Source organism: Pinus tabuliformis, chromosome 4_2 (genome assembly GCF_031772625.1).
Source record: "Pinus tabuliformis cultivar Carrire ecotype Pingquan chromosome 4_2, CPIR1, whole genome shotgun sequence".
In the NCBI taxonomy this organism is placed as follows: domain Eukaryota; kingdom Viridiplantae; phylum Streptophyta; class Pinopsida; order Pinales; family Pinaceae; genus Pinus; species Pinus tabuliformis.
Window position 1 is genome coordinate 868357967 of NC_142304.1, and position 27448 is coordinate 868385414.

The following is a 27448-nucleotide window of genomic DNA, read 5'->3' on the forward strand; positions in this document are numbered from 1 at the left end:
TAGCCAAGAATCCGAGGATGAAGGTGATACTATAGGAGAGGAAAATCACTTTTTCACTCCTCATGATCTGCCTACCTATATTACAGAAGAAGAATAATTTGTGATAAATTCCATCATACATCAGGATGAGAATTATATCTTATCAAATGAGGCAGCACTTGAGGAAGAATCGGAGGAATACCAAAGAGGATATCTCAATGCTTTGTCCGCTCGGCAGAGACAATTAAGAAACCGGGCTGTTCCCATAAATCCCATTCAGAGAAAGAAAGATACTTCAGCAAAAAATGATTCAGCTTCCCCACAGCCAAAAGGAAAAGACATAATTGATCCCTCAGTAAGTCAATCATCTTCAGCGGATAAGGTAAATCAGCCACCAAGCATAATGAAGGATAAAATCGAAAGAAGAGAAGTTCCGGCCAAAGAAGGTGAAAAAGTTTCAGCATTTAGTTTGGAGAATGAAATTTCAAAGCTGAAAGTGTCCATTCCTTTGACGGAAATCATGAAGAACAGCAGTTACCGAGGCCAAATCTCCAAAATGCTGAATTTTGATCCAATGCTTGACACGGTAAATGTAGAAGATGATCAGCCGGAATTAATTTTTGGGCCTGCTTTGAATGGTGAGTCTCCTGAAAATGATGTTCCTCCCTTCTATATCAGTTTGAGGTTGCACGAGTATATTTTACATAATGCTATGTTTGACTCGGGTGCTTCGCACAATTTGATGCCGAAAGCAATCATGGAAAGGCTGGGATTAGATATCACAAGAAAATATCATGATCTGTATTCATTTGATTCCAGCCGGGTAAAATGTATCGGTTTGATCAAGGACTTGGTGGTAAGCCTAGATCAAATTCCAGCTAAAAATGTTTTGATGGATGTGGTTGTGGCGGATATTCCTCCGCAGTTTGGTATGTTGCTTTCAAGATCTTGGGGAGCTAAGTTGAAAGGTACACTTCAGCTAGAGAAAAGCCAAATGAGAAAGTTATATCGGGAGCAAAAGATGAAATACATGATAACTAGCAAAGAAAAGCCAATAAATCATCCTGTAAATTATGTACATACAGATTTGGAATCGTTTGTTTTGTTTGCTGATAATTTTAATGAGGTAGATAGTCAGTTAGTTCAAGCAGAAGATATACCAGAGATTACCGAAAATTTTCGAGAAGTTTTGCAAAAGGAAAGAGAAGAAACGCCAACTGCCATGGAGCGAAAAGCTGAAGCTAATGGGCAGCAAGCAGAAAAAACAGAGGCAACACATTTTCAGCACTTGGAGGAAGATGAAGATGGTCTTTGGACCATGGATTTCGATGGCGCTGTGGACAACGATGGTGCTGGTATTGGTGTGTGGATTCGAAGTCCCTTTTCTGCCCAAGACAAAGTTCCAAGCAAGGTGAGAGTATGTTCTTATAAACTAGCATTCGATTGTTCAAATAATGAGGCGGAATATGAGGCTCTCATTGTTGGCCTTAAAATTCTTCGAAAGCTGAAAGCAAAGAAGATTGCAGTCTATGGCGACTCCGAGTTGGTGATAAAGCAAGTTAAAGGTGAATTTCAGGCCAAGCATCCTCGTATGAGAGCATATCGAAATGTAGTCCTAGATATTTTGAAATTGTTTTCTGAGCATACTTTGACATGTGTGCCCCGCATACAAAATGGTGTTGTTGATGCATTGGCTAAGGCAGCGAGTAAATTAAAGATTCCCATGAATTCCAGCAACAAATTTGAGATTTATGTGAAGCATCGTCCTACAGTTCCGGACAATCAAAGATGTTGGCAAGTCTTCCAGGATGATGAAGAAATTAAAAAATTTCTGCAAGTTGAAGGTGAGTTTAAAGACATCTCCATAGATACAGAACCTGATGAAGTGAATCAAATGGATGTGCTGCAACTTAAGGATAATTTTATTCCTAAAGGATTGATTCCTTTGGAAGAGTTGTTTGATCAAGATAATGTGGCCCGCAAGCCGACATTGAGACCAACCAAGGAAGGTGTTGAGGAGGTAAATATTGGAGCAGTTGAGAATCCTAAGATGGTAAAATTATCTAAGTCATTGTCACCAAAGGTAAAGAAGCAGTATGTCAGATTGTTGTCTTCATTTTCTAATGTCTTTGCATGGGATTATTCAGATCTGAAAACGTATGATACTAATATCATTCAGCATACTATTTCTATAAAGCCAAATCAAAAGCCTTTCCGCCAAAAGTTGAGGAGAATCAATCCTAAATTGCTGCCATTGATAGAAAAAGAAGTGAATAGGTTGTACAAGTCTGGAATCATAGTACCTATCAGATTTTCTGTAGGATATCAAATTTGGTGCCCGTAAGAAAGAAGACCGGTGAGATCCGTTTATGCATTGACTTCAGAAATTTGAATAAGGTATCTTTAAAGGACAATTATCCACTGCCCAAAATGGATCACATATTGCAGCGAGTAGTTGGAGCATCAAGGATGTTGCTACTTGATGGCTATTCCGGGTACAATCAGATTTTGGTGCATGAAGATGATCGTGATAAAACCGCATTCACTACTCCATGGGGTACATTTCATTATGCAAAAATGTCATTTGGCTTGAAAAACGCAGGTGCCACTTTTCAGCGTGCGATGGACATGGCCTTTGCCAATGAGAAAGATGTCTTTTTAGTTGTTTACCTTGACGATTTGATTGTATTTTCAAAATCCGATGAAGAACATTTATATCACTTGCAAATTGTTTTTCAAAAGTGCAGAAAATATGGTATTTCGTTGAATCCAAAGAAAAGTCTTTTCGCCATGAGTGAAGGCAAGCTCTTGGGTCACATCATTTCCAAAGATGGCATCCGTATAGATCCTGCACGTGTTGAAGCTATTCAGCAACTTGAGCAGCCCCAGAACAAAAAAGAAATACAGTCCTTTAATGGTAAGCTGAATTTTCTGCGTCGCTTCATTCCGAATCTTTCTGAGCATCTTAGAGAAATCACAAACATGCTGAAAAAGGACAGCCAGCTAAAGTGGACTGAAGAGGCGGTAAAATATTTCAATTTGGTAAAGTTGGTTTTATCTTCAACCCCTACTCTAATCAGTCCGGATTACACACAAGATTTTATTTTGTTTTCATTTGCTTCTGAGCACACATTGGCAGCTGTACTAATGCAAAAGAGAGATGGAGTTGAGAAGCCTATTGCTTTTTTCAGCCGTATTATTAGAGATGGAGCATTAAAGTATAACATCATTGAAAAACAAGCACTTGCACTTGTGAAGGCCCTGAAGGATTTCCGTGTATATGTATTGCATTCCCACATTATAGCTTATGTTCCTAACGTGGCAGTAAAGGATGTGTTGGTACAGACAGAACCGGAAGGAAGGCGGGGAAAGTGGATTGCTGCATTATTAGAGTATGATGTGGAGATTAAACCCACTAAGTTGATCAAAGGGCAAGGTCTTGCCAAGTTGATGGCTGAAACAAATCTACATGTCCTAGACATCAATTTGATGGCTGCCATGTCCGATGAAGATGAGGAGAATTCAGCACAAAAGGTATCTGACATCTTTGTTTCTTCTCCTTGGTATGCTGATATTGTATATGTACTTCAAAATTTGTCTTCACCTCCCGGGATGCCTCGAAATAAAAGTAGGACATTGAAGTTGAAAGCAGCCAAGTTTTGCATCCTTAAATCTGCACTATATTGGAAAGACCCCGGTGGAATATTGCTGAATTGTTTGGTTGAGGAGGAAGCCAAAACAGTGGTGGAAGATTTTCATAAAGGTGACTGTGGGGGTCATTTGTTTTGGAAGACTACAGCAAACAAGATCCTAAGAGCAGGTTTTTATTGGCCTTCATTGTTTTCAGATGTATATAAAGTTGTTAAAAGTTGTCATGAGTGCCAGATTTTCCAGGGAAAACAGAAATTGTAGCCATTGCCTCTCAATACAATTGAAGTCAGCGCACCATTTCAGCAGTGGGGCTTGGATTTTATCGGTGAGATTCATCCGGCATCGTCAGGACAGCATAGGTGGATATTGACAGCCACAGATTACTTCACAAAATGGATTGAAGCCATTCCCACCCGGCAGGCCACAGATGTGGTAATTATTTCTTTCCTTGAAAATAATATACTGTCACGTTTTGGTTGTCCAAGTAAGTTAATTACAGAAAATGCAACAGCATTTAAATCAAAGAGAATGGTTGATTTTTGCTATAAGTATAATATCAGCTTGGGGCATTCTACTGCCTAGCATCCGCAAGGAAATGGGCTGGCAGAATCTTCAAATAAGTCCTTGGTAAATATCATCAAAAAGTTGTTGGAAATCAATAAGAAGAGCTGGCATAAAAAGTTAGTGAATGCACTATGGGCTGATAGGGTAAGTCATAAAAAGTCAATTGGCATGTCTCCTTTTGAGCTGGTCTACGGGGTAGATGCAGTGTTTCCTACTTCGCTTGCTATTCCGATGGTCAAATTGCTTCAAGAAATTGATAGTGAGGAAGATCCCATGCAGAGGCGGATTAATCAAATGATTCATTTACAGCAGACACGGGAGGAGGTTCTTCACAATACTCTCAAGTTGCAAGAGCGCATAAAAAAGATTTATGACAAGAAAGCAAAATCAGATGACTTTCAAATAGATGATGTGGTTTTGAAGTGGGATGCTCGGAATGAAGACAAAGGGAAGCATGGAAATTTTGATAATTTATGGAAGGGTCCCTATAAGATCGCAGCATATCGTGGCCAAAATGCTTTTCTTCTCAAGGAAATGAACGGAGATGATTATCCCGGAGGGTCGATCAATGGTCGACTGCTGAAGAGGTACCATGTCTGAGCATTTTTGTTTTTCTCACCATCATTGTATATGCCATTTTACTTCTGTTTTATCGCATGTGTGTGCTGATCTTTCATCCTCAGTCTGGGGCCCGTGGTGAAGGCTATAATTCTGAAGATGAAGATTAGTTGGTGTGAGGTTTGTCATGTGTTTTTATCAGTCCATTTTCTGTCTAAAGTTGAGTTAGTTTGGGTCAAAGTTGTGTCCAATTTGTAGTCAGATGTCCAGTCAATAAAGTTGTCCAAGCTTAGGTCAAATATGTAAATAATGACTCCATCACCCAATGGTTGAAAGCACTGGTCTTCTCTCCCAGAGGTCTATGGTTCTTGGCACCTCCAAGGAGCTACCATCCCCATTGGAGACAATGTTAGAGTCGGTCTAGTAGCCCTCCACCAGAGATCAAAAGCTCTTTGCATTTCATAGTTAGGTGTCTCATCAGTGTGATCATGTTGCATTCCGTTAGGCATGCCATAATCTCGGTGGAAGGAGTTTATGTCGTTATTCCCCTCTTGTTTGGCTCTGTTGGTTCAGGTTTGTTCAAATAAATAAAGTCATCAAAGGGTCATTCATTTTGCTTTAAGTCTTTAGGTTTTAGGTCTAGGATTGAGTCTAATTTTGTCTTGAGAGATCATCAAGGACCAGCAGGCTAGAGGGATGTCCTTCATTAAACATTTTTCATCATTGTACAGCTAAATTTTTACCTTGTTCTCAAAAACTCTGTTTTTGAAAACAAGGTCATTATCTCATTTTTGTAAAAATTCTCAAAATTTCAAATTCTTCAAATGTCGAAGTGCAGCCTTGGTCTCCTTTGCCAAAGCATCCCAGAAGCTATCCCTGCAAAAAATTTCAGAAGAAATCATCATTTCAACCAATTTTTCAAAGAAATGAAATTAAAGGTCAGAGCCAATTAAAGCAAAAAGTGTCAACATTCAAACATTACAAAGTGGGTTTTGTGCAAGTAAAAAATTAAAAGGAAGCCTATAAAAGCATGCCATCCCTCATTGGTAATTCATTTGCCTCTCAACACTCCAAGAGAATACTTGTCAAGACGGTTTCAAAGTTCATTGGGCGAATTGAGTAGTTGCAGCAGCGCGCTACGCATCAGAGGAGGCGCGCTACGCGTTGGAGGCGCGCTACGCATCAGCGCGCATTTTCCAGTTCAATTTAACTCAGGCGCTACGCGTTGAAGGCGCGCTACGCATCAGGCTGGGTGCGCTACGCGTTGGGTTTCTTGCTCAGGAAATCGCCAGCAAGCCATCAAAACTGCTTCTCTCTCCAAATCTTTTCAGGTAGGCCTCTAATCATGGTGATTTTTGGTTTGGCTAAGATGAATGAGTAATGAAAATGCAAAAAATGCCATGCTAATATGAAGTGAAAACCCTATCTTGCTGTATCAAATTTTAAAAATGCAAATGTGCTAGGGTTTCATTGAAATTTGCTGCCCAAGGTTACCCATTTTCCCATTCCTCTTTCCCCATATTTTCCTCACCATTTTCCTTGACATTTTCCATGCAAATCATATAATTTCCCTACTAAAAATCATTAAAATCCCCAAACCCTACTAATTCCTAAAATCCTATGTAAATTTCCTAAACCCCACTTCCCATTTACAATCCTACAAATTATGATTGTATATGTTCCATGTTCCTTTCCTAAAATTTCCTTTCACATTTGTTTTCCCTAATCCCCTCAATTTTCCCTTTTCCCTAACATTTCCCATGTGTGTTTGTCCCCTTGGTAACAACATTTAAACAAGTCAAAACAGCAGTTCATTGGGTGCACAGTCAGCATTATTTTTCAGTCACTTGCCTCCAAAACCATGTCAGAGACCGAAACAGATTATGAGCAAAGTGATGATCGTGAATCAACACCAGAGGTAGAGGTGCCAAGGAGGCATCACAGGGGTGGTAAGGGTGGTCAGCATGTCAGGGAGGAACCCACCTCTTTGGCTTATCTACAAGCTTGTCCACTTGCAGTGTCATGTTTCTGATATCTATCATGCTATGAATATTGTGAGAGAATCTCCCAAATTCAACACCACAAGGAATTGGCTCGCTTGTTTGTCCTACATTTGCACAATGGGCATGTGAATCTTGCAGGAGTGGACTTCACATTGTCACCTGAGATTGTTGCTCAAGCAACAAGGATACCCAATATTGGAGAAGAATGGAACAAGCGCCAACAGTTGGACAGATTTCATTATGATCCATATATCAAACCTGCATATATGAGGTACCTAACTAGTGTTTTTCCCTTCAGATTCTTAAGAGACGAGTATGCACCTTTGATGAGGATCATCATTCGCTATTTCACTTGTGAGGGCAGATTTTCACGTTTGTATTCGTACCATATCCGTTTGTTGATGCATTTCACACGGGTACGAATGATGAACATTCCATTCTTCATGTGCCGAAATATAGAGAGGATGGTGCCCTTGGTGCAAAGAAAGAGCCCAGCACGGCAACACAAGAGCATCTAGCATTATGCACTGATCAAGATTGTGGTCATGCATCAGTTGGCACAACAGGGTATTCCATGGGAGGATTTCATTTCTCGTGACTTGTTCATAGTGCCACAGCCACCTCCTGAGGTTGTCCGTGATGAGGGAGGGCCTTCACATCAGTTTGATATTCCAGAGCCCGAGCATGTCAGCACTCCTCCTTATGTTACATATCAGAGAGGCCACAGGGTCTTATTTGCATCTGCACGGCGAGTATTATCTCCACATCAGGTGGAAGGGGTCTCGCCTTCTTCATCAGCACAGCGAGTGTTATCTCCACATCAGGTGGAAGGGGCCTCGCTTTCGACAGCAGCACAGGTACCAGAGAGAGGCAAGCAGCCCAAGATTGATGAGGGGCCATCAGGTGTTCCAGGCATAGATGTTGTTGACCTTGATATCATTTCTCCTAGCCTAGAGTCAGAGGAGATCATCCAGCAGCTAAGAGCTGAAAATGACTTGTTGCAGCAAAAATTGGAGATGGAAAATTGGACAATTACTTATTTGGAGCAGCGCAACAAGCAATTAGAGGATGAACACTCTCTTGATGAGTTGCAGAGGATCCGAGAAGATCGGAAATTGGCTCGCAAGAGACCCGGTGATTTGACACCTAAGGAGCAAAGCTCTATGCTCATTCAGGTGAACACACATCTAGAGAGGTTGATAGCAAAGGCAAACAGGGACAAAGACATGCTCCGACACATGAAGAATCACTATTGGGCTCGAATGCATGTGTGTAAAGCAAGAATGAAGGTGCTCAAAGGACGGTTGGCCAAGGCACTAAAACGGAGGAAAAGGCCCGATCCCCTTCATATTTTGGCTGAGGCTACCTTGAAGGAGCATGGTGCTCAATGATTCACTTCCAGCTCAAATTTCAGGAAATTTTGAGCAATTTTGGTCAATTTTGACTTTTTTGTGCCACACACAGGTTTTTGCTCTCAACGCGTAGCGCGCCGCGCGCTACCCTGAAGATGGGCAAGTCCATTCCTCAAAAACTCAGCATTTTTGGATTTTTCATGACAAATTACACTTGCTCAGCAATTACCAAGACATTTCATCAGGTTTTGAGCCCTCAGAAGGTCAAAAAACATGCAAAAAATGACTTTCTGCCACTTTTTGGACACACAGGGAGCAGTCTTGGGAGATTGCAATTTTGGAGGGGAAAATGACCACCAAATTGAGAAATTCCACTTGGGCTGGAAAGTAGACATCCAGACCTTTCCAACAAGCCTACTTTTGCCTCATTTGGATGCCGGAAAGTGCCTCAAAATTTTGCTCAAAGGCGCGCTACGCGTTGAGGATTGGGGCGCTACGCATCAGGGAAGTTTGCCAGATTTTCACCTACAGCTTAGCAAAATGCAGATTTGACTAGTTTTGACTTTTTGGAGTGGTTTTTCATCCTCCTTGATGTAATTGATGTAATTTTATGATGTCATGGCACTTATTTATCTCTTCTAGAAGATTCATTCATAAAAAGTCAAAAATTTAATGAATGAATTGGTTTCCTAGCTTATAGAGGCAAGTTGTTTTGATTGCCTAGATTGTAGTGCTCAGTTTAGAATTGGTTGAAACAGCTCCTAGGATGATGAGCTCGACCCCTAGAGGCAAGGAAAGGTGTTAGCTTGCCTATATTATGTATTTTCTTAATCATTTTCATGGTTGGACTCTGGAGGGATTAGCTTCTATTGTATTACACTTTGTATATCTGCAATTTTGGCAAAGGAAAGACCAGGGTTTTGCAGCACTATTTGGGATTCTTGTGGTTATTTGTGTTGATGGTGTGTTCTCTCATGTACTTGTAAGATTTTTTATATGTATCAATTTCCTATTTCTCTTTTCTTCACATTAAGTAAATGAAGTGTTAAGGTAGAATTCATAATTTATATGCTCTGCCTTTAAGTTTGCTTAATATCTATGTTTTCCTCTGTCTAAAGAGAACTCTCGATGGTTTCTTGCTCTCTTTAGCTCCTCACCGGTCATTCCTATCCATTCCCTTAAATCAAAGGCATCAAGATAATCTCCTACCTTGCCCCAAAAAGACCTCTGCAAAAGCTGTGTCCCATCCCCGCACCCAAAATTGCTCTCCCCCTGTTTTCCACCAAAACCCTAAAAATCTGAAATCAAACCTTTTCAATCAGTTTACTAGCCTAAAATCAGTGTTCTTATTGGTCATCTCCGCCCTTTGAAGATCTTTTGTCGAGATAGACCCGGAGAGAGCCCTCTCCTGCCCCATAGGGCTAGCTACGAGGCTAAGTGGTTTGATGTTGCCTTGGATTTTGTCTTTTTTAGCATGAGGCCAAATTCAAGCGCTAACAGAATCTATTGCAACAGAAATCGAATGCTATGTTGATGAACAAAGTTGAACAAATACATATTTCTTTGTTGGAGAAGGAGAGACTCATAGGAATTGAGTCAAAACAAAGAGGATTTGCTGAAACCCAGAAATCCGATGGTGGGAATTTGGTGCTTGAAGCATCAAAAGAGATTGAAAGGTATAGTATTTTTAAAATTGATAGTTTGTCTGTGAATGTAGGTATGGTACTTAAATAAGGAATTTGTTGCTATAGAGACAACTAATGACTGTTGTTATGATCAAGAAGTCTTTTGGGAACCTAAAGGAAATTGGGATGATTGTTTTTCATTCCATGAAGTTGAGTTTGCAGCTCAATTAGAGAAGGGAACAATAGCTAAAGAGGCAGAAGCCAAAGAAGTTGAGACTAGAGAAACTGTAACAAAAGGAGGAAAGTACACCATAGAGAACATCAACTGTGTTGATGTGATTAACAAAGAGGAATTACTCCGAAAGCATGGTGGAGAAAATTTCTTTATAGATATACAGAATTTGGTTGACTGTTCGAGCGATGATGATGGTGAAATTTCAGATCTAGTTCTTACTAATCTCAACATGACAGAGATACTTGACAAAGCTAAAGGTGCAGACAGTGAACCAGTTCAAGACTCGTTCAAAATTTGGAAACCAGGAAAATGGGTATTCAAGTTTCCACATGCAGTTCACAAGTCTATATTTCCAGAACAGAGGATGATGAGGTATGGAAAGTCGAGAATCATGTTTAATAATTCTCTGAAGATATTATTCTACAAATTTAATGCCAGACTACATGATGAAGTTATTCCTTTGAAGGACCATAAAAAAAACAGAGTTTGGAATCCTGGAGGTAGCAAGTCATTCAGACTTGTAGCTATCACATTACTACATAAAAGTGACAGACCTCATAGACAGGTGTCTATGATTTTTTTTATACATCGGGAGTTTGATGCAGGAGCATCCTGATCAGAATACTATTGTTCATTTGGTTGATTTAGGGTGATGTTTTTAATTATTTTTAGGAACCTTGTATAGATTGAGTGAGAAATCTATGTGTGAAGTTGTCACTTGTGAAATATTCTCAACTATGTGAGAATATCAGGGCTAATTGATATGTGTAGATCTCATAGAGACCTTAGGGATTACGGGATCCTCGAATAGGAATTAGTTGAGTAAATTATAGGAAAATCATGGATTTAGTATAATCCATATTTATGTAATTAATCTATAAATGTAAGCCTTCGAGGAGAGTGAAAAAACAGTGTTAGACGAGTGTTAGAGAGAGCTAACTAGTGGAGAGAATAGATCGGAGCACGAGGTGTTCTGAATATATATGTAAATACTCTTATGAATGAAAGGAGTTTTGTGTTCAAAACATGTTTCTGCATTATCTTTTATTATGTAATCTGCTTTCATTTACTCCTTAAATTGTAGGCTGAATCTTTGTTAAATACAAGAAATTGTGTGTGGAGTTTGGTGTTTGAGGATCGCCTGAACAAAGTTGTTAATTTGTTGATCACCGATTGAAAGCAGACAAAGACTAAATAAACTTGGCGGAACGAGGAAACCTGTCGAATTCGCAAGAAAACCAGAAGAAGATCTGAATCCTCTGATCGAACAGATCCATCAGATATAATGGTCATCGCGTGCCAACAAGCGCGAATGTTAATTCCTAAAATCGGACGCGATATTTTATAAAATTGAGTTAATAGCTCAGTTAATCGTGATTGTCTATTTGAAGAGGTTAGATCGGATGGTAATCGCGTCAGAAAGTGCACGAGATTTAATTTAAATTTCGGGCATGATAACTTATGGACTATGATTTAATCCAGTTGGATTATGAAACAATCACAGTCATTCATTATATATGCACAAGATCCGATGGATATCGCTTCGGAAGATGTGTGCTGGTTAGCATGGTTTTCGGACGCGATAAGGATTGAACGAGATTTTAATTTGTTTTGAGTTCCGCTAAAGAGGTCGGGTTCTGATAGTTTAATTAATTTAAATTCTGTGAATTATGTAAAGATGCAGTTTCGTTGCATCAGATAATAAACAATGTTCTTATACCATGGGGATCCCTCATATTTGGCATAGATTTTCTGCTCTGATGTTCTTATCCCACTCTGATAATCCTCAAGTCTGCCCTCCTCTATGATCGGGTTTATCCCAAGAGCTTGGCAGTTGGATTCAGATAAAATCTTGGCCAATCCCTGGCCTTTGATGAGCTTGGTAAGCTTCATTTATAGCTCATATTCTTGTATTTTAGCTATCCACCTTCCCCTCTTTCCTTCGATGTCTCCCTACACTAGGATGTCCTTGACTACTATCGTTGGGACAAACGCCGTGATTTCCGATTGCAGCACATACATACTAAATGCTTAGATCCTTGACATGTGCATAGGATAGTTTCTCCAATATATTATATTTCAGCTCAACATCCCTTAGGACCTTACTGAAAAAGGCAATGGGCTGCTCATAACCTTCTTTGTTTTTCTGTAGCAGTACAACAACGATAGTATGTGGAGAGGCGAAAGAAAAGATGCAGAAAGGTATTGAATAGACGGGGCTGGCTCGTATCGGGGCCTCGACCGGAGCTTCTTTGATTATGATGAAAGAATCTCTGGGGGCAGAGCTCCACCTGACTTCATTTTCTTTCTTGAGCATGTCTGTAATACCCTTGACAATTTCTGCGTAATTGGGTATGAACCTCCTCAAGAAATTTATTCTCCCTAGAAAGGCTTGAAATTCTTTCTTATTTCTATTGATAATAAATTGCAAACGATGGAGCAGCTCAACAATAATTTGCAAAGCGATCAAATATATGAAGAATCTGAATTGTTTATTTTGGAAAATCAGAAACCATCTATGCATAAAGAAACCTTTAGGTATATATCTTCAACTTGCTATTTTTCTCTCTACCCCGATATCTTTAACAATATTAGTTTAATTCATAATCAATCAATATTTCCTTTCGATACAGATTTAATATTAGAAAACAGAGGAACTCATTTTAATAATGAATTATTAATTTTTTATATTGGTAGAGAGAATTTAATCGGTAATTCAATCAATAAACCTGAAGATTCTCTTAACTTGATAGTCAATCACTTGCCTAGTTTTGATTTATTTAATTCAAAGGAAAAGGACACTTATGAAGTTATTTATGGTGATGACTTGGAAAATGAAACACTCAGCCTCTTTTCTCTTCGGAAATTTTGTCTGATTCCTTAGGTGAATCTATTTTTGAAGATAAAGAGAATTTTAATCAAGGATTTATTTCGGACCATTCTAATTTTCAAACATTCAATCATCCTATTAAGTTTGGTATTCAAGAAGCTATCCCAATTTTTTATTCCTATGATGATGAAACACCCTTTTTGGATCTTCCCATTCCTTTCCACAAAAAAAGCAAACAATGAGTTTAATTTTATAATTTCTATTGATGCTCGTGGGAAAGAAATCTTCACAAATGAATCCCAACCATGTTGTACCATTACTTGTAACATTAATGTAAACTTGAATCCGCTTTGTTTTCAGTTCCCTCGATTTGAATTTATTTTTCTTTTGAATCCCCTTTTTGAATTTCTGAACACATTGTACTGGTATTTTGAACATTCAAACTCTAGACACTCATTAGGTGCATTAATAAGCATATATGAAAATCAATTCAAGAGTTTTAGGCAAGGACATCAACTACTTTTTATTTTGAAATTTTATTTCTTCATGCTTGACCAATTTATTTTTGATTTTCAAATAAGTTCATCACAAATTATGGCACCTGATAGTGCACCATTTCATTCTGACCAACAATGGTCTAGAAACCTTTTAAATGTTCATCCATTCTTTATTGATCCATTTGAAAAATATCTAGAAGTTCCAATCCGCAAGAAATTTTTTGACTTTGCTAGTGTTCAGGAGGCTTTAATAATTAAAAATGTATCATTCAAGCATGGCATGAGGTTTTCTATCCCTTCGAACTTCTTCCAATCATTCACTAAAATTCATGATATTTTTGATGATCCTATAAACATTTGGTTGGAATAATTTCAAGGTAAGAATTTTTGTAAATAAATTTATTTCGCTAATTTGTTAATTGTGCATAATAGGCTGAAATTTTCTTTTTGTAATTTAGTTTTAGTTTTACTCCTGTTGTTTGACATGTACATACATGCAGGAATTAAAATGAGAGAATGGTTACATTGGAAGTATGACTATACCTAGTCATGTTTCCTTCCATTCAGATAGAATTAGGAATATATTAATTTAGATTAGATTCCTTCTATGTTTGCATTTATTTCATTATTTCAAATTTTTAATAAGCAAGTGATGAATCCAAGTTTTTCTTGACATCTCCTTTCATTTTCTATCAATATATCTTGGAACATGTCAGAGTTCTTATATAATGAAATCATATACACTTGTGATGTGCTTAATTTCATTGCTTTTGCAAAACTTCATTGCATTTTTTTTGTAATGAAAACACGTATCAAGAAGTTTCAAGGAATTACTATGACTTGGCAATTTTGGATTCACAAGTATCTCTAAAGGCTTATTTTATCACTTTGATCCTCTGATGGAAATTTGAAGTGGATATGATTAATAGTTCATTACTTAGAATTTTAAATTGAATAAATAAATGAAGCTTGAACATGAATCATTGTTTTAGTGCTTGCTTTAAATTGAATAAATTATGATTTTGGGCCAATGAAAATTACATTCAAAGCCACTTCTTCATGCTTTTACTTCCAATTAAAAGAAGAGGTTACTTTGGCTAGAAAAACATTTTTCTCAGGTAAGATCAAACAAAATTCTCCAGTGGTAAGTTTCATATGCCCATTCTCATCCTTTTATTTTCTGCATTTTTTCCTTTTGCTTGAATTCCTTGCTTCTGTTTTCTCTTCCAGTTATATTCCCTTATCCTTGTCTCCTCTATTTTGTAGGTTTTTTTTTGTTTTTTTAGTAAAAGCAGCTAGGAAGAACAATCAAGAGGTTTCAGGAAGTTTCCTTTTCCCTTTCTTGATTTTATTTTCATTCTGATTGATGGTATTTTTCTTAAAACAAAACAATATTTAAAGACTTCCAATTTAAATTTCTAGAACGAGATTTGTAAAAGGAGAAAGTCCCCAGAAATGCACATCAATGAGTTATCATTTAATAAGCTTCAATTAACAAATCTATTTACAAGATAAAAGCTCTAAATCTTGACATACTTTTTATACCTTGTAAAAAATTACATAGAGCTCATTCTCCCGATTGGATTCCCTACTGATTTGCTAACATTTGATGCTTGCCTTTTTATTTCATTTTCACATAATCATATGTATATACCATAGTATCTTCTATTTTTGAAGTACCATTTCTTTTGGTTTTATACTTGGGATATATTTCCATCTGTGTGATCCAACAGAGTTCATTCCAAAAGGAATATTATTAAAGAAATATCATTATGATATCTTTCATATTTTCACTTCACTATAATCTATTACTACTTAATCATCATTCTGCTAAATGATCTTTGAACTTAACACTTTAAGGGTTATTTCTATCATAGGATAATGGCTTGTAGCCAAATGGTTATAAGACAGGAGGTCTCATCACGAACTGGCATGTTCGTTATTATTAGTACTGGTGTATGGCATTGTCAATATCTGGTCACCAAGCCAAGACAATGGCTTTCAAAGTAACTAAAAAGAAATAAAATAATTATTACTTATTCCTCTAAAGTATAAACTAATGGATGGGATACTGATACTTCCAAGGGTTAAAAGGTGACCCTGTCAAGGCTATGGATGCCTGCTGGCAGCAGTGGCACCACCTATGACATTTGAGTATATCTTTAAGCTAAACTCATAAATAAACTTTGTTTTCTTTAGTTCAAGCTAACATCTATACATAGTTGTCTAAAATATGATTATACTCTTATATCTAATACAAGAGATTTTATGCAGATGTTGAATTCTAAATGGTTTTTATAGAGATATTTTTAAAAGGAAAAGTTGAGTCCTAACATCTTATCTTTATTCCCTTTTCTTTGAACTTCCTTGGTATTTGCCCAGAGATAATTGTTTTGCCCAGTGTGTCGCCAATTGTTGTAGTACTCAACAACCCCCCATTTAATTTTTATTTTAGCCATATAATAAAATTATGGGGACCCTTTCTGTATTGCATGTAAGATTTGAGTGTGTTTACTTCATTTCAAGTCCAATGTGCATTTTATTTACAGTTGTTTTATTTTTTTACTTTGCCTAAGTTTGATTAAGTTTGTTTGTTAATAGACTTTGTAAATATTTTTTTGTTTTAAACATCTTAATTATTTAGATTAATGAATAAAACATAGCCCCTGAGACCAAGCTCATGTTACAACATGTGGAAATGACTCTCTACTAAACAAATAGCGAAACTTTAAGTTACCAGAGTATTCTTTTGGAAACCTTTATAATCAAAGTTTGGTGATATATATTATAAAGTGGTTGTAGTTTATTGGAGACTCACATATCACATAACCCTCCTCCACTCCCTTATATCGGAGAATTCCTTATCGAAGTTTTGTTATGTGTCACCACTCAAAACCTTTGACCTCCGATATGCAATAATCATTAACCTTCAAACTCCGTTATCATATTTCCTTGATTTCCACTCCATCTGATCATCAATATCCCTAAAGGCCTCTGATCTCTTATATGCGATAATACAATTATCTTTTATCTCTGATAGGCCTTTGCTCTGACGTTTGACCTCTGATATGCTCCAATATTCGATATCCGGACCTAATTTGATTTAAATTGTTTATTAATTATAATAGCGCATTCACACCCATATCGGAAATTTTGAAGTGATACTCCAATATGACTTAACCCTCTAATCGTCGATTTAGTTACATATCCAATATAATTATTAAAACAAATTAATTATGATTTCGCATCCGCTCCATATCGGAGCTACCCATATCGCAAATATTTTGTGTTGTCTCATTTTAAAAGTTGTGATGAGCTTACCTCTAATTCCAATCAAATGCTACGACGTGTCACTATTTGGTACGGATGTAATGTTTTAATAAATAAATAAAAGAGTCATTTAATTTGTTTTAAGTCGGTCTCACAGCTTGTATTTTAGATTTTATAGTTTGCTTATACTTTGGCTTGTTTTTCTCCCTGATTTTAACTAATTTTGGCCCTGTATTGGCAGAGAAGATTCCAGGATGAAATATATTAATAGATCCAACAAATGATCCCTAAAAGAACTCCTCCAAGTGGAAAATAGAATCTAAAAATGGGCAGGAAATCACTATCATTGTTGAAGCAATTGACTGTGGTCTTCTCCAAGCATGAGATAAATTGGGCTTCTCCTCAAGCTATAGCCATTCATATTCTGCCAGAATTTGATCTAAGGGAATAATTCACCTCTATTTTACCTTTATTTGCTCCATCTGTTGAGAAAATAAAGGGAGACTATTATTATTCCCATCTATGGGCACTGCAATAAGGGTTTTGAATCATGGAAAAAGGCCTTCTCTACTGTGCAATTCAGGATTCTAAAAGCACTACTATAATAGGGATTTAGGGTTGTAGAGGAGATGAGAATTTAATCTCAGATCTAAGGAATGGAGAGATTTATCTTTTACATATCTAAACTATGTATAATGAGCAGAGCTTGTACTATTGCAGCGCTTGTTTCATTAACAGAGTTTATGAGTTGTAGAGGACTACTGGAGATCAGAGAGAGGGAATTGGACTTAATAAATTGGTATTTAAGATATTATTGTTTTAATACTAGTTTCATTTTAGAATAGTAGAGACTTGTGATTTTCAATCATATTTGTGCACTATTGTCTATGTGAGTGATTTATTGCAATTATATGATGTTTATCTCTACTGTTATGTGTTGAACTCTAATTTATGAGTAACTACTTATTAAGAGATTAGCATTTTAATTTTGTCTTAACAAACAATAATATTATGTGAACTATTTCCTTATATTATTGTTTACTCATTCGAGTTGTTGGATTACTAATCATCATCATTTTTGTGAACTACTTCCAAAATGTTGTTGATTAATCTCTAAAGAGGATATGTTTGGTATTCATAATATCAGTTAATTGAACTACTTTGTTAACTTGATATTCATTATAAGTTAGACATATTTAAATCTCAATTCAATTATTTATCTTGCTCTAGGTTTGGTTAGATTTACATCTTCCTAATCCAGATAGCTTTAGGTTTTCTATATTATAGTGTTAGCTTATATTTAGATTTAATTCTACATTCATGAAGTCCTCTTATCAAAGAGGAAAATTTTAGTTGTGGCTTGGTTGAGCCCCAAATCAACTTAATAATCACTTTATTGTCTGATGAGCAAGAGGGTTGATCTGATGTCCCTTCTCTATTGGTAGGTGAAAGCCATATTTTAAGCCAATGGAGATAGAGAGAACGTAATTGGACCTAGTTTAACAAGTTAGAACCACCATTTCAATGGAAAAGGAGTTGCTCTAAGTTCCCGACCGGGTGGTCTCCCTTATAATGTTGTAGGCAAAGATTTTCGATCCTTCAACACTTTCATACCTTACCTTACGTACAAAGCTAGGTATCAAGGATTCTAAGAAAAATTTGGTCCTTGAGTACCGTGGTTGTTTTCACAAATACATCCAGGTAGAAATGGAGTTCCTATACATCTCCTCGCTTATTGAAACACACCGATATGTTGTCAAAATCGAGCAAAAATTTAAACAAAAGAAGAGATACTTTGGATCTATGAATATGAAGTAGGGTAAGGGCACCCCCAAACCATAAAATAAAGGATAGCACTAGAATGGAACACCCCAGGACAACCCATCAAAGCCACAGGAAAAGAATAATAATGGGATGACAAAGAAAGACACATGAAAGTGGTGTGAGTTCCATAAGAGTCCCACTCACAACACAAATGAATGTCGTGTAAAGCAGTCACTAGCGGTCAAGATAAAAGCTTCAAAGTCAGACACAAGTTCCAACTCTAATTTAGAACATGACAAAGGGAAAAAAAATCATTGATGTAGAACCCAATGCCACCATTTCCACCACCAAGGTCAAACAAAGCGAGCTCGAAGATGTAGAGGAAGGTGAGCATTTCTTACACTAAAAAATGTGGGTGAAGGGTGCTCTGTTGTGTTTCATTATCGATAGTGGGAGTCAAAAGAATCTCATCTTATCAAAGGTCATTAAGTGATTAGGCATGTTAACAACACCATGTTGAAGAATCAAGGGAAATTAGGTGTAGTGTTATTCTTCTTGACTTGATAATAATTTGTGGAGTCTTTTTACTTTTTCTTGTTCACTTAATATTCTTCTTATTATTATTAATGCATGTGTGTGTACTTCATCAAATTTCTACAAAAAACATAAGAACAAGATCTCAAGATGTTGGCTCTCTTCCAAGGCCAAAACCTCTCTTCTCTTGAGAGGAAAACCCTTTAGTAATTTTCTCTTATTGAAGCTTCTTATTGATCAATGCCAAACCCTAGACCGTTGACAAGAATATCCTCCAAGCACGAGCCAAGTCCTTCCTCTTTTCTGCACTTTATTTCCCAGCACTTAGTCTTTCTTCTTCCTGCACTTCGTCCTCCTTCTTCCAGCTGTACATAGGGCTTGTTTATGTGAGCTCTAGATGAGATGATTCTCTTCTATATTTAATGATATCCTTTACTTATGTAGACACTTTCCTTATTTCAACCAAATGAGCTCATTCTTGAGATGTAGATGTAGGCTTGGTGTGACTGTACAGCGGCCTGATACCTCCGCATGTGTGGAAGGTATCCTTGTGAATTAGGGCCCTTTCACCTTCACTTTAGAGAGAGTTTTCTTCGCTTGAGTAGGATGCCTTATAGGCCTTACTTTATAGCCCAAACAAAGATAAATTAGGATTGTTATATTGTTGTAGTTATGACTGTAGGGTTGATTTTGTTTCTCACACAAGTGACTGTCTTCTACCCTAGAGTGTTTCACCACCAGTTATGCCCTCATTGGCGAGCCTATCTGCCACGCCATTTGCTTTCCTTCTAACCACTTGAAAGTGGATCCCACTGAGGTCCTCAATGTGTTGCTAGATTCGATGAAGTGTTTTGTTCAATCTCCAGTTGTTCGTTACCTTGTTGACCGCGGAGCCTGGCTGGAGCTTACAAGCAATAAGAGTTTCCAGCGTCGAGTATCCTTCCAGAATCATGGGACTGAGGTGCTTCTCTTTTACAATGGCTAGACCATGCTCGAGAGCATGCAGCTCCACCGCATTATTGGTGGAAGTCCCTAATTTCCCAAAATGAACCCATTGAATCTCACCTTTAGAGTTTCTGAAGAGATCACCAAAGCTCGCAGCACCCGAGTTGCCTTTGGTTGCGCCATTGTAATTCAATTTCATCAAATTCTTCTCCAGGGGGGGCCAGTGGTCAGGAGCTCTAGGGGATGTAGTCAATAGGCTTGGAATTGCAAGAACAAGGTTGTGCAAATCCAAAACATGGAGAATGTGTTGGTCAACAACGCAAGGAGGCCATGGATGGAAGGAAGCTTAGATATGGAAATGGTTTTGGCGAATGACTTTCTTAATCATAGTAAGAAATTTTTCCCCTGTATGTATTATATTCTTGAAAGTTTTTCCATTGTGTTCTTTCCAAATAGCCCAAAAAATAGTCCCTAGTAGGAGATTCTAGGCCTGATTGACTACCGAGTTGGGGGATATGCTCAAATGCTAGTTGTCCAAATTAGTTTGGATTTAGGCCCTATTTTTGTATGTTGTCCTAAATATTTCAGCCACCCATTCCCATAGGTTTTTGGTGTAGTCAGAGGTGTTCAATAGATGGTTGATAGTCTCTTCCTGTGATTCGTAGAGAGGGAATTTCGAAGGCCTTGTAAAGCCTCTTCGTTAAATATTGTCCCACGTGAGAATTTTACCATGCATAACTAGCCAGAGGAAGATGGTGATTTTGGGCCATTGGTGCCTCCCCCAGAGAGTTATCCATCTTTTATGTTGTTGTTGTTGATCATGATTAGATATATACCTATAAGCCTCCTTTAGATTGAAGACCCTGGTCGAGTTTTTTCCCATCTCAACTTATCTTATCCATGGTCCACTTGAATTTGCCTCTCCTTGAGGAGATGTTCAAAAGAATTCCAGTATAATTTTTCTGGTAAGGAAAGCCACTCCTGCTTGTCTAGCCATTCTCATCATCGATCTCTTGGAATGAAAGGCTTCTAATACTAGGCAATTTGGAATTTCCCTTTTGCTTACATCGTTCCATGGAGGGTGGCATGTTGATTGTTGCCAAGGATCAGGAATTGCTACCAAGTGTCCTCCCAAAAGAGGACATTTTCCCCATTTCCTATCTCCCAGAAGTTGTGCCCCTTAATAATATGTTTATTTCTCCATGTCTGGTTCCATATGGTCGAGCCTTAGGCTTAACTTGAGAGCATAATGAGGTCTTTATGGGAGTGGTTGGGAGCATATTTCACCCTCCAGAGCTGGCCCCATGGTGTACCCAGGTTATCCAACCACATCCACCAGGTTTTGGCCCCCAAGGATTTTCCCAAAAGTTCTAGATCTCTTAGGTTGATCTCACCTGCCTTCTTTGCTTTGTAGAGTTGATCCCGCCCCACTAGGGCCCATTTATTACTCATATCAGAGCTCCCCAAGAGGAAGCTTCTTAGATGCCATGGATGGCGTTTTTAATAGATTTTGGGTTCGCCAAAGCCGAATAGGTAAAGAGGCATGGCTTGAAGAACAAATTTAGCTAAGATGAGTTTCCCAGCAAGGTTGAGGGATCTAAAGGTCCAACTAGAGTTTTTCTTACACAATATGTGGATTAGGTCCTCCCAAATTGATTTCCTTGCGGATTTATCATTGAGGTGAAACCTCAGGTATTTAGAAGGGATGGAGCAGAGCTGGAATCTCAATATTCTGGTGATATTTATTTGAATAGCTAAGGGAGTGTAAAAGAATAAAATTCATATTTTTCAAGGTTAATAGAGGTTCTCAATGCTTCAAAGAAGAGGCTAAGAATGCATTTGAAGACAACAACTTCACTAGCAATTAGGACACCCATAAAGAGGGTGTCATCTACGAACTGTTAATGGTTGGAGGTTGGGGAAGAGTCATGCAACTTAAGACTAGTGAGGCTATTATTGGTGCTGGTAGCTTGGAGATATTTGCTTAGACCCTCAGCCGTGAGAACAAATAGGAAGGGGGAGAGACGGTCCCCTTGCCTAATGCCTCTCCAAGGGGAGAATAGCTAGGTGGGTCAGTCATTGAGCAGAATGGAGAAGAAATCTCCTTATACGAGAGCCATGATCCATTCAATGTAGTCTTGGTGGAATCTGAAGGCCTTGAGGACTTCATGCATATATTCCCAATTGATTTTGTCGAAGGATTTTGACATATCCAATTGCATCATCATTCCAAGATTTTTGAGGGTTTGGAGCGAGTGAATAGTTTCATGAGTGAGGATGATATTGTCGAGTATTGTCTACCTTCCACACACACCACTTGGTTGGCTGAGATCATAAGGGGAAGCAAAAGTTTGATCTTGTTAGTCAACACTTTCGAAATGATCTTGTAGATAACATTGTAGAGGGTTATCAGTATGAATCTATCCGGAGAATCAACTCCTTCTTCCTTGGGAATTAGAGTGAATAAAGTGGCGTTAAAAGCATTGAACATTGTTTTGTTAGCCCAAGAGTCCTCCACCAGGGTATGTACGTCTTCATTAATAAAGGGCCAACAACTTTTAAAAATGTCAATGGTAAAACCGTCGGGCCCACGAGCTTTGCCCAAGGGCATGGCCATCACAACTTCCTCCAATTCATCCATGGAAACCTCTATGAGAGGAATCTTGTTATGATCCTTAGTTAGGATGGTGGGGATGTTACCAGTGATTTCTCTGATGACATGAGTCTTGTTTGTGTGGGGCTCCTATAGGAGTTTACTGTAGAAATTTTTCAATTCCTTAGATATCTCCTCATGGGTGCTGGTTGTTATTCCACCAACAGTTCTCAGGATTAGAATTCTATTGGTTCTCCTGTGTTGGATCATGGAGTGGTGGAATAATTTGGAGTTTTTTCCTCCACATTTGAGCCAGTAAACCCTGGATTTTTGTTGCCATAACTTTTCTTCCTACTTGGCTCTTTCCTCCCATTTGTTTTAATATCTCTTTCCTCCTCCTTCATTTGATATGTGGTACCCTAATGGATGATTATTTGCTAAAGCCCCTCCATGCTTTGTTCCAACTTCTTCTTTTCTTGAAAAATATTATTGAAGACATCCTTGTTCCATTGTCTGATTTTTCTTTTTACATGCTTAAACTTTTGTTGGAATTGGTATGATTTGGGTGCAATTATAGGGAGGATAGCTGGCCCACCAGTTTTTCATGTTTCTTAGAAATTATGGATGCTTGAACCAGAAAGCCTCAAATCTAAAGGGATGATTCTTTGGGGTTGTTGAGATATGAATTTTCAGAGATACCAGCCAATGATCAGATACCGATTGTGGTAGTCTTTTGCATTTTGTTTTTCAGGAGGCTAGGAAGATTGATTCTAAGATGAGGAATCTATCGAGCTTGGAGGTAATCTGCCTTTCTCCTCCTTATCTATTGTTCAAGGTGTAGGTACCATTGACAGTCTACATGTCCACTAGTGTCATTTTATCTATGGTTTCTTGGAAGGCTTCTATGTCCCTGTCCAATTTCCTGAGACCTCCTTTCTTTTCTGACACATCCAGGATCATGTTAAAGTCCCCTCCTATGATTTTGAATGGATGGGGTATTCTTTCAAGTTCTCATTATTGAATATAGCATTTGGATCCTCTCTTCCACCCTATCAAGCCCATAGGTATTGGTAGCACAGATTCTTTCAGTGGTGCATTTTATTTTTAGAACTGCAATGATAGAGTTTCTAGTCACTGTTGAAGAGATTAGTTCATATAACGAGTTTTTCCATAGGATTAATTTCCCTCCTGTTGTGCCACGTGATGCTTTGGCTAAGTAATTGTAACCCTTGCAACATTCCTTTTGCGAGGTTGGTAGGTCTTCCATGGCTAACTTTGCCTCCTAGAGGAGTACTATTTATGGTTTGTTAGTCATTATTATTTGTTTTAATAGTCTTTTCTTTCCAAGGCCATTTAAGCCTCTAATGTTCCATGAGATTGAATTCATTGAGAAATATGAGGAGTTAGGGTAAGAGCTCTTGCCTTTCCTCATTGATTAATCTTGCGCTTAATTCCTAAAGGAGTTGGTTGGTGGTTTTTTGTCTTCATTTCTAGCCTATAATTTTAGGGTTGTACTGATTGGCTACGATGTTTGACAGAATCCCCTTGTAGGCATTATCCTCAAGGTGTTTCCTCATTGTGGTCTGTTTAAGCTCTTCTTGTATTAGGTATGCTCCTTCTATTTTTTTGGAGGTATTCTGCTATCGAGTTGAGATCAATTCCTCCTAGAGATTCTTCTATGACTTGGTCCACTTCTGAGTCTTCTTTGGGTTCAAGATCCATGTCTACGTCTTTTGAGGGCAGGCTATTCTCATGGTGGCTTTGTCTAGGAGCATCCTCCTGATTTTTTTCTTGGATCGATGGTTGTTGATTCAACCTTTCACTTTCTTCCTCGACATTTCCCTCTGTAGCTTGTTCTTCTAGCTCCTCTTACAAGGCTTTGAATATATTTTTGTTGGATGGAGGATATTAACCTTGTTTTCCTTGATTTCTTTTATTGTTCCTGCTTCTAGTGGTTGTCTTGGTGAAGCCCTATTCATCCATTTTCTTTTGTGCTTGGGTATTGGTTTGTTGAGAGACATTCTAGGGACAGTCTCTGAAGAGATGACCGTGCTTATGACATTTCATGCATTTGAATTATATATGCTCATAGTCTATGTTATGGAGGAATACCTTGTCCTTGAATACTAGTTTAATAGCCTCTAGAAGCACCCCTAAGACATCCAAATAAACACAGATTCTATAATATGAGATGTAGTAGCCATTCCTGGTGCCCTCAACATTTTGATGTATTCTCCTATTTCATCACATATACTTTTCAACACAGAGGGTGATCAATATTCCATGGATAGAGTCTCACCTAAACAGGGACCTTGGTGAAGTCTTCCTTTTCTGGTGTGAATTTTTCCTTCTAGTACCAAATGTATAACCCCACAGAGTTGAGGAAATAAGGTCCGCCTTCAAAGATGCGGTCTCAGTCCTCTAAGAGGTAAAAAAAAGACAGTAAAAAAACCTTTAGATCCTAGTTGCAATATTATTTCTCCTTTTGCATGCCACTTGGTCTGAATCCACCAGTTTACGACTTTTTTCGAGGACCAGATGCCCATGAATTTGCAAATGATAGCCTATTCTTGCATAAAGTCTTTCTATGTTGCAACATTAGGATATTGAATCTCTAGAACTGATATTTTCTTTGCCTTTGGTTTGCAGTTGTTGCTTGTTTGAGTCTGAGGCAAAGACATTTCTTTTATGCCTTACTGCTTGGAGCCCCTTAATCATTCGGTTGTGAGGCAGTGTTCTTTCATGAACTCTTCTCCGCTCCTCTATCCCTTGAGCGAGTGCCATTTTATTTTCTAGAGGAGTTGAAAGCATTATAAGTCATGAGTTTTTATGAAGAATGAGGTTTCAGGCTCCTTACCTTTGCGTGAGACAACATCCCGGAAGGAGGGGGCCTCTAAGGCCCCCCTTACATTATCATGGTAGTGATCAGCATAATGAAAGCATGGAAACCCTAGTAGAGCGAACTCTCGCTTCTATATCATTAAAGAGTGCCTCAATGAGAGTGATTTTTATTTTTAGCAAGCAAAGTATTATAAATCTAATAAGACTCGAGGATTCAATCATGTGGCTAATTTTGAAATTATTATTATTATTATTTTCGCACCAAGTTCCTACGTATTTTGACAAGGATACAAAGGAATGTGTGTGTTAGGGTCCAACCCTAACCCTCTTATTTATGTAATAGGGTCGAGTCATAGTTATAGTTACTTAAAGAGTCAATAAAGCCCATAGTTATAATTGTAAGTGGTTGAACTGCATTTAAAGAAGGGACCACAGTTAGTTGCAAATGGTCCATGGTATTAGATAGATGGTATTAATAAGAACCATGGTACTGACCCATGGTATTGCATGTATGAATCCTATATAAAGGATAGAGAATCCCAGCTCTATTGCAGGTTGCCCCCTCGAAGAGGCAAGTGAACATTGCTTTCCTTTCTGAATAGTAAAATACTTGTTATTTCTTATTGTTCTATGTTCTGGGTATACTTCTTCGCATATTTGGTATTTTGGTATCTTCTCGCAGGTCAAGAGCATAACAAGTGGTATCAAATCACTTTCCAGGGCCAGTGGGATCTCCATTTTTAGCAGAATTTTTTTCGCTAGAGACGTGTTCCAGCGTCTTTAAACCACGGGATCTGTCGTTGAGCGCATAAACCTACGAATTTGGGGAGGCATGCATGCAGGAAATACAAGAGGTGGTCACGATTGTTGGACTCCCTTGTAACCCTTGTGGGTACCCCTTCAAGTAGTAGCGCATTAGACAGAACCGCGCACGGACTATCTTCCAAAGTACCCTCTGGGTATATCAGAATCCCCCTAGGCTCTCTTGAAACCTCGCCATAGATAAATCGTTGGCCGTCTTTCTGCTATAGTACACCGAGAATAGCAATCGGGGAGATTACTTGCGCGTACCGATAGGGTAGTTGGGTTGTACGCCTAAGGGTACAGTTGATCCTCCTTGGTTAGTGCCCTGAAAGATTGGGCCGAGTACTACTATTGGACCCTTATGTATATTGTGATCTATAGCACCTGACACTCCTTGAGACCATAGTTCCCTTGTCTCCCTCTAGATCACGCATCATCTTTTCCAGATCATATCTAGCAAGTTGGGTTTTGTCGCAGCTGCAACAATCAGTTCCGTCATTCAGATCTCTTAGATCCACCATTCAGATCTAGCAGTTTGTGTTCTGTAGTAGTCACAACAATCAGATCTGCCATTCAGATCTAGCAGTAAGGGTTTGATCACTGCCACATTCCTACTCATACTCTGCAATTGAGGGTTTCACCGACAGATCTGACTATTTGTGTGGCTCCTATACCTGGGCGTGATTCTCGCAGGACATTGGGCAGAATTAACTTTTCTGCGAATCGGTTACTGCAGTATTCCTAAGCGAGGAGTAAAACTCCTTCTGGAGTATTAAAAGAAAAAACAAGCCTGAGACCCTCCCGGGATGCTTATAGGAGACTTAGCCCATAAGAATCAGGTCGACGGGCTGAGCAAGGTGGTAACATTCACTTATCAGCATCAAAATTTCGGGTGGTCCCAAATTTTTTTCACAGTAACGACAAGTGCACCGGATCAGTGCATGGTACAAACCAGAGCTCAAGCTATGGCCAATAAGAAGATCGACACCCTTGAACAAAAGTTGGAGGCATTAGCAAAGCAGATCCAGACCTTAGTTGACACAATCACAAAGGGCAAACCGGGGGAACAATCGGAGGCATATAATTTTAATGAAACCCTTGAGGGCGAGTCTAGCCATTCTCTTCACTTCTATAGAAACCACCAACAGTCCCAGCTTCGACCACCCAAGTTGTACATGTATAAATTTTATGGCTCTCATCTGGCCATATGGCTAGCACAAATGGAGCAATATTATACATTGAATCACATCAGAGATGATGCGACTAAGCTAAGTGTGGGAAGCCTGTACTTGGACCAAGAAAGATGGCAATGGTGGCAGTGGCATCTGTTGGTCTTGAAATTGTCATTCATTTCCATTACACTTTCACTATTATGTCCATTATATCACCTCCATTCCACTACC

The 27448-nt window shown here is 38.3% G+C and overlaps 1 pseudogene; it reads left to right on the top strand.

The window, feature by feature from the left end:
• Positions 1–27448, top strand: part of LOC149172413 (uncharacterized) — a 54334-nt pseudogene that overhangs the window by 17690 nt on the left and 9196 nt on the right.